This window comes from Mastomys coucha, unplaced genomic scaffold, assembly GCF_008632895.1.
Source record: "Mastomys coucha isolate ucsf_1 unplaced genomic scaffold, UCSF_Mcou_1 pScaffold7, whole genome shotgun sequence".
In the NCBI taxonomy this organism is placed as follows: Eukaryota; Metazoa; Chordata; class Mammalia; order Rodentia; family Muridae; genus Mastomys; species Mastomys coucha.
In genome coordinates, this window is record NW_022196913.1 from 65271164 (window position 1) to 65279512 (window position 8349).

General features: G+C 44.6%; 1 non-coding gene across 1 annotated transcript; it reads left to right on the plus strand.

Moving 5' to 3' along the window:
• Window positions 1–480: 480 nt before the first annotated feature.
• On the plus strand, window positions 481–665 carry LOC116082962. The gene has a single exon (XR_004115558.1). It is a non-coding gene; the product is annotated as a U2 spliceosomal RNA (small nuclear RNA).
• Window positions 666–8349: the final 7684 nt, after the last annotated feature.

Consider the following 8349-nt stretch of genomic DNA (forward strand, 5'->3'; position numbering starts at 1 on the left):
TCTGTGAGCATTTGGATACAGAAAAAGAGACATCAAGTTGTCACCAGGATTGGGTGGCTCCAGTTGCTGTTCCAAAGGGGCTGGAGGCAAGGGAGACTCCATTTCTGCCGATGGAGGCTCCTGGAGATGTTTTAGGGCCAGGCCCCCATTCCTGTTCTTCACTCAGCAACCTCCCCTGACCATCAGCTACTCCAGAATCCAAGCACAGCTGCCATCTCATCCTTGGGAAGCTCTGAGAAACAGATTAGACAGCCAGTGCTCCCCTGACCATCATCAGCCAGTCCGTCTGAGTCTTTGCCTTTATGAAATTCAAGGTTGTGTTAAGGGAGGTTTTGAGAGTGGGGAGGGAGACTCTAGGGTGTGAATGCTGTGTGCCTCCACCATGTTTTGAATGTGAAATGTCGCCTAGAGGCTCGTGCGTGATCCCTAGATACGTTTGATGTCTGGAAAGATTGTAGAACCTTTAGGAAGTGCAGCCTTATCGCTTCTCGGCCTTTTGGCTGAGATCAAGTGTAGGAAATGCAGCCTTGCTAGAGAGTGTGAACACGTCTTGGGGATTATTTTGTATGTTTATTTCATAAATTAATTTTATTTTATGCACACGTGAGCGTCTGTATGTTGTTTATGGGCGCTATATGCATCATCCAGTGTGCATAGTGGCCAGAAGAGGGCGACATGTCCCTTGCAACTCGAGTTACAGAGCTGTGAGCTACCTTGTAGGTGCTAGAAACCAAAGGCAGCTCCTCAGTGAGACCTGGAGAGAGAAGACCGTGCTCTCAAATGTGCATCCATCTTGGGGGTTTTAAAGCCCAGCTCATTTCCTGTTCACTCTGCTTCCGGACTGCAGTATGCTGTGTCTGTCTGTCCTCTTGCCCTGGCAGCACTGAGAGAAGTGTCCTCTCTAACGGAAACCACAACAAACCTTTTCTTCTTGAAAAAGATCTCTGTTGGGTGTTTTTTTTTGGCCCCAGGAATGAAAAAAGTGACTGATTAACAGCCCCCTCCACCCAAATGCATTATTCTCAAGCCTAACGCTCAATACAATGACCCTCTCCATCTCTGCTCAAGCCTAGTGCTCAGAGCAATGGTGTTAGGATGAGGTGGTGAGAGTGGGGGCCTTATGGACCGAGTTAGTACCCTATGGAAGGACCCCAGAGAGCTGTCTTTTCCATCGATGAGGACGTAGTGAGAAGGTGCTATCTGTGAAGCAGCAAGAAGGCTGAATCTGCTGCTCTTGCGGTCTTGGGCTTCTTAGCCATGAAAACTGTGCTGGTGCCATTCACGAGCTGCCAGCTGACTGAGTCTCTGCCTTAACCCCACTTAGCCCTCCTCTGCTTCCTCACCAGAGTGCGATTTGGCTGCCTGTGCCCTGGACAGTCAGCTGCCTGATCCTACTTGCCTTTTGTGGTTGGGGATGGGGTGGTGTGGAATCTGCAGCACAGACTCTGGAAGAGGATGAGAACCACCACAGCAAACTTACCTGTGTGCTGCAGCAAGCTCCTTTAGTACCCTCCATCTGGGCCCCATTGGTCCCAAGAAAGCATCTCTTCTAATCAGCAGTTCCCGATTGGCTAGCATTGTCTGTATCAGCAATCCCTGGTCTCTCAGACAGTCCTCCTCCTGCAGGAGATACCTATGCAGCTGTGAGGCCACCTCACATACAAATTCCTGGTGTCCTTTGGCTTTAGGAAGAAGGGCCTGACAAGAAGATCTGTGAGGGGCTGGACATAAAGACAAGAAAACAGGAAGAGGGTGAAGGATATAGATGTGCCAAAACCTACCTGGAGCTTGTTAGTAGTGCTTTGAGGGCTGGGGAGAGTTCAGGTGCTATGCCTCCCTCCCTCCCTCCCTCCCTCTGTCTTTGATGGGAACCACTCTCCAGAGGTCCCTTAGCAGGAGGGAGGGGACGGGGGCCTACTGTGCTGATGCTTAGACCAAGTGTGAAGACTGGAATTTGGACAGCTAGCACTATCATAAATGCCAGTATCCCCACCGTAACCCTAGCACTCGGGAGGTGGGAACTGGAAACTGGGGATCTCCAGAGCATGTTGGCTAGTGACTATTGGAATCAAGTTCTAGGTGAAAGCAAGAGACCCTTCTCAATGTATAAAGAAGGAGGAAAGTGGTCAAAAAAGATACCTGATGCTAACCTCTGACCTCCAAGCACACACATTTGCACACACTGACACCTGCACATGTATCCATCCATAAACACGATGCACACAAGACTCATGCACCCACATGAAAAAGAATAGGACACTGAGCTTATCTGAAAGTAGCCCTCAGGAGTACTAGGGTTTCCCTCTTCTCATTTATCTTTAATACTGTTCTAAGGAATCATGGGCATTCTATTCAGAGAGATTGACAGAAGTGACCAAAGCATTGGCTTTAGCCTTACAAGCCAGAGTATATAACATTACACTTGAATGGAACATTCATTTTTCTAAGAAGTCATGAACTGCTTTTCCATCCTCCAGAAGATGATTTTCCATGGTCCCTGTGTGGTGAGTGGAAACCTAAGCTGGTTTTCCCAGGACATGTGTACTGGTTGTCCATAGCTGTGGACATCTCAGGCAGAATTGGGGAAGGCCCTGCCTGGAGTTCTCACGATTAGACAGACCTCTCTGCTCACTGTGGGTGATAAGCCAACATCAAAGTCATTGTCTTTTGTTGTATGAAGTGAACCTTTGGTCTCTGCTGCATAATACCAGGTTTCATAAAGGTCCCAGTGTACACTGGGGCAGCAGAAACAGTGGGGTGCTCTGTCTGGATTCCTCTTCCATCTGAGGGGACCGAATCGGGGTTTTTGCCTTATTTAGACAAAGATGTGTTTTATTATGACACTGAGCATTTGTTAGCACACACAGAGAGACAGAGTGGCTCACAGTGTTGAGTCCCTTATCTTGCATTGTTTATATTCCAAAAATAATTTAATTAGCTCAATAAACAAAAGCATTTTTGGGTCCATAAACAACAAGAGCCCGGGAGAAAAAAAAATCAAATGTTCTAAAGGGCAGAAAAGAAAAGTAGAAAAGTCACATTTTATTCTGGGCCCTTCTTCCTTTGTATTGTCCATTTGTACAGCTCCACACCTGAAAAAGTGAGCAAACCAAGAGTGGTGTCTGTTCTCACCATTTTGTACTGAGTTAATGAAGCCTCGTAAGCCTTCAGGACAGAAGCCTCTGAATACTAAGGCTGTGCCTGCCTTCGCTTTGTCCCCCATTTACTTAGTGGGAGGGTACACATGTTTCACACCAAGCAAGTGGACATCAGAGGATGACTTGGGAGGAGCTGTCATTTCTTTACATCATGTGGGTTCTGGAAATCAATCCTGTGTCATCAGACTTGGCAGCAATCACCTTTACACACTGAGCTATATTTCTGGCCCAGCCTTTTTAAAAGATTCTCCAAAAAAAGGTAAGATGTAAGAGACACACATAGATGGCTTGTAACTGACAAATACACGTGAAAGTGCATTCATTGATTAGGTTTTTTTTTTTTAAAGCAAGAAGAATTTAAAACTATAAGGCTAAAGGGAAATTTCTGAGAGTAAAATTGATGGGGAGTTGCCTGTTTCTTAGTCAGCCCTGTCACCCCAGACCATCTGGATCCCTTAATCTCCTGTTATTATTTATCATGTCTCTGACTTTCTATTATAGTGAACTCTTAATGCCATTAATGACAAATATCCCATGTTTTATCATATAGGTGGATCTTAGCATTCCCTTAGACATTGCAGTAGCTTGAAATGAGCAAGGCTAGACTCACATGCTTGAATACTTGGTCTTCATGTGGTGGAATTCTTTGGGAAGGAGTAGGAGGTGTGGCCTTGTTGGGGGTGGTGTATCATGGAAGGTTCTGAGGTTTTTGAAAGTCTACATCTTCTCTAGTTAGCTCTCTCCATCTTCTGCTTTCAGATCCAGATGTGAGCTCCCTGCTTTCAGATCCAGATGTGAGCTCCCTGCTAATGCTGCTGTTATGCCTTTGCTCTGCCACTATGGATTCTAACCCTCTGAAACCTAGTGAAATGTTTTAGTCATGGTGTTTTATCACAGGAATAGAGAGACCTAAGACAGACATGTGTGTTGTATTTCCAGTACTCACAGACATTAGGTAGTTAGTAAAGGACAAAGTGGGAGAAGACCTTCCAAGGTAGGGGAAATACAATGCCCTGTTATAAGGGGAGGAGATGGGAGAGCAGGGTAGCTAACAATAAAGGCCTTTAGAAAAACTTTATGGATTCCTCTATCACCATCGTGAGATATGATTTTAGATCCAAATCTTGCTTTTCCAGTGTTTTGGGGTATCCAGGACTTGCTGTGGTGGGAGTACTAGGTTCTGATGAAGCCAAGTAGTCTTAGTTTCTATTGGTAAGATTCTTGCATTTGCCTTTCACCATCTGTTGATCTCTGGTATTAGATGTTCTTGCTGTCTCTGGCTGGAGCTTGTTCCTCCTATGGGTCTGTAAGCCTGTTTCAGCACTTCTGGGAGATCAGCTCTCCTCTGGTAAGACCCATGTGCAGAAGGTTGTGGATCAACCATCCCTCCTGAGTTCTGTTGTCAGAGAACACCCTGGAGACCAGTTCTCTGCTTGCAGGAAAGGTGCACAGAAGACTATGAATCCCCTGTTCCTCCTAGTTGTAGAAGGAGGTAGAAAGGATAGTGTCCTAGCTGCCCTGTCACTTCTGTGGCCTGTGCCTCCTGGCTGGTCCTACCTTAGAAAGTCACTGGAGAGAAAATGATGATCTCCCCCTGAGTCCTGGGGTCAGACCAGTTCTCCACTTGCAGGAAAAGTGTAGAGAGGGCTGTGGATCTGCCGTTCCTCCTAGTCGTAGATGGAGATAGCCAGAAACTGGAAACAACCCAGATGCCCTTCAACAGAGGAATGGATACAGAAAATGTGGCACATCTACACAATAGAGTACTACTCAGCTATTAAAAAATGAATTTATGAAATTATTAGGGAAATGGATGGATCTGGAGAATATCATCCTGAGTGAGGTAAATCAGTGAGGTAAATCAATCACAAAAGAACACACATGGTATGTACTCACTGATAAATGGATATTAGCCCAGAAGATCGGAATATACAAAGTACAGTCCACAAACCACAAGAAACTCAAGAAGGAAGACCAAAGTGTGGATACTTCGTTCCTTCTTAAAAGGAGGAACAAAATACCCATGGAAGGAGTTGCAGAGACAAACTATGGAGCAGAGACTGAAGGAAGGACAATCCAGAGACTGCTCCACCTGGGAATCCTCCCCATATTCAATCATCAAACCCAAACACTATTGTGGATGCCAGAAAGTGCTGGCTAACAGGAGTCTGATATAGCTATCTCCTGAGAGGCTCTGACAGTACCCGACTAATACAGAAGTAGAGGCTCACAGCCATCCATTGGACTGAGCACAGGGTCTCCAATGAACGAGCTAGAGAAAGGACACAAGGAGCTGAAGGGTTTGCAGCCCCTTAGCACGAACAACAATATGAACTAACCAGTACCCTCAGAGCTCCCAGGGACTAAACCACCAACCAAAGAGTACACATGGTGGGACTAATGGCTCCAGCAGCCTAGTTGGTCATCAAGGGGAGGAGAGGCCCTTGGTCCTGTGAAGGTTCTATGCCCCAGTGTAGGGGAATGCCAGGGCCCAGAAGCTGGAGAGGGTGGGTTGGAGAGCATGGGGGGGAGGGGAACAGGGTTTTTGTTTTCCTTTTCTCAGAGAGAAAACTGGGAAAGGAGATATCATATGACATGTAGATAAAGGAAATATCTAATAAAAAAAGAAAAGAAAAGCTATATGGAAGCCTATTTCTATAGGAGCCTCAAATATACACAGCTATGAGGAATTTAAATAGAGTTATATAGTAGGGGAAACAGTACATGTTTATCCCCAACTTAATTCAGCTAGATTCATTCATGCTAGTAAATAGATCTTAACTTAATTCATGCTAGTAAGTAAATCTGGCAATAGCATGAAAGATTTCAATTCGGTTGAGTCATCAGCCAAAAGGTCCTATAGGTTCCCCCAAACATCATAGGCCATTGGATGGCACTATTGCTGAGAACAGCCTGTGCTGATGTCATCAAACATAGAGAAATGAGCTGCTGCGTAACTAGGAGCGCTTCTGGGTAGCATTCTTTGTGCTTAGAGGTACCTACCATTCAGGCTTCCAGAGAAGAAAAGCAATCAACTCTCACTCAGCTACAACCCTGTGAACAACAATGGCAACTTGCCTTCAGGATACCGGTGCAATGGCAATACACCAGTGGTGGGAATAATCAACCAACTATTAAAAATTGGATTGAAGAGTTGGGCAGTGGTATCACATGCCTTTAATCCCAGCACTTGGAAAGCAGAGGCAGGCGGATTTCTGAGTTCAAGGCCAGCCTGGTCTACAGAGTGAGTCCAGGACAGTCAGAGCTATAGAGAAAAAAACCCTGTCTCGAAAAAACAAAATAAACAAACAAAACAAAACAAAACAAACAACAACAAATTGGCTTTAAGGCCTTTTCCCTGAGGTGAGAGGCAGAATGAAGGCAAGTGTCTGAGGTGGTAGATGACTTTAAGGAAATATTGTATGACAGACACAATAAGATTAGTGTACATATGAACTTACAGAGATTCTGACAGCGCAGGTAAGACTCGCCCAGATCCAAACCAGACAACAGCCCAGCATGGGGACGAGGGGAAAGCCCCTGCCCTAACCGAGGAACTTCTCGGTGAGGTAACATTGGGTATTCCAACTGCACTGCAGAGCAGGCTCACCCCCTTTCTGTCTCCTTGAACTGGAAGAATTGGCATGTTTCATATAAAATAACTTGATCAGTAGCAGTGGAAAGCCAGAACTCTCTCCTGTCAGCTGATCTGGAGTGCATATCCTCTGTGCACTGTGCACCCACATTACTATGATGATGGGCCTGTTCTTGCCTTCAGGAAGCTGCTGTCTGGAGGATTGAATGAAAAGAACACTATATGGAAAGAAGAGTGATAAACACACAGGCATATCAATAACACCAAATGGATTTAGTGGGATATGCTCAGGGGTTCAGTTCAGCACAACTAAGTAGCTGATACTGGTTCAAACTCCAGGAGTCTGATCCCGAGTAGTTTATTTTAGGCATGTTTAAGCACTGCACAATTTTGGTGAAAACTTTCCTGGAGATAATTAATTCAGTCCTGTCTACAGAATAAAACTTAAGTGAATGTCCTTAAGGGTCAAAGTATGCTACATGAGGAATGGAGATGAGTCCATCAAAATTCTGGAAGGTACATATGACACCATCCTTCACCGCAAGTTCTATAGATTGAGAAAAACAAGCTCACAGTAAGGGGGAGAATCCAATGTAGTCTCAGCCACACAGACAGGGCAAAGGTCACTAGACTTATTAGTCATATCCACTTCCAGCCTTGCGGGCAGATAACAGATTATGCATCCCTTCATTTGAAGTGACAACCCTGTGAGTTTAACATTCCAGGCTCAAGTGTGTATCTGTGAACACAAGGACCTCTCTGCCTCCTCCATCTATATACTATTATTCATATGTCACCATCCACATATATATGTGTATATATGTATACATACATATGTATATGATCATACATTTGAGAGGGAGTGGAAGGATATGGGAGAGGTTAGAGATGGAGAGAGTGGAGTAGAAATTATATAAATGCAATAGTTTTGCATGGAATTCTAAAAAGTATACAATAATCAAAAGATAAACTTTCAATTGACATCAAGCAGGAAATGGTAATGTAACAAAATGTCTAGTGTAGAGCTGGTCCAAAAGCAAGTTGAGATGGCCCAACTGATGGAACAATCAAATGAGAATTCTGAAATAATATTAAGTAACACCCAAACTTTTACAAAGTTATTAATATTTGGAACAAATGAAGACTAAGCAAAACCACACCAAAGAAGTATTACATATGTGGAAGAATCAAATGGGAATTTCATGGCTGAGGAATGTGACAGTAGAGTTTTCAAGTGACAAATGGACTTCATTACAGAAACAAGCAAGTCTGGAGGATGAGTATAGGACAGCACAAATCCTAGAAGAGGAGCACGGATGTGCATACAGTAAGATGTGAGCCTCACTCATGACACAGTAAGGTGTGAGCCTCACTCACGACAGGGAGAATGAAACCATGTTTAGACGGATTCTCATCTGTCAGAATGACAAAAACAATGAGCTATGGATGTTCATGGCAATGAGGACATGGATATGCATGCAGGGCAATGAGAACATGGGTGTGCAGGGCAGTGAGGACATGAATGGCAGTGAGAACATGGATGTTCATGGCAATGAGAACATGGATGTGTATGGCAATGAGGACATGGATATGTAT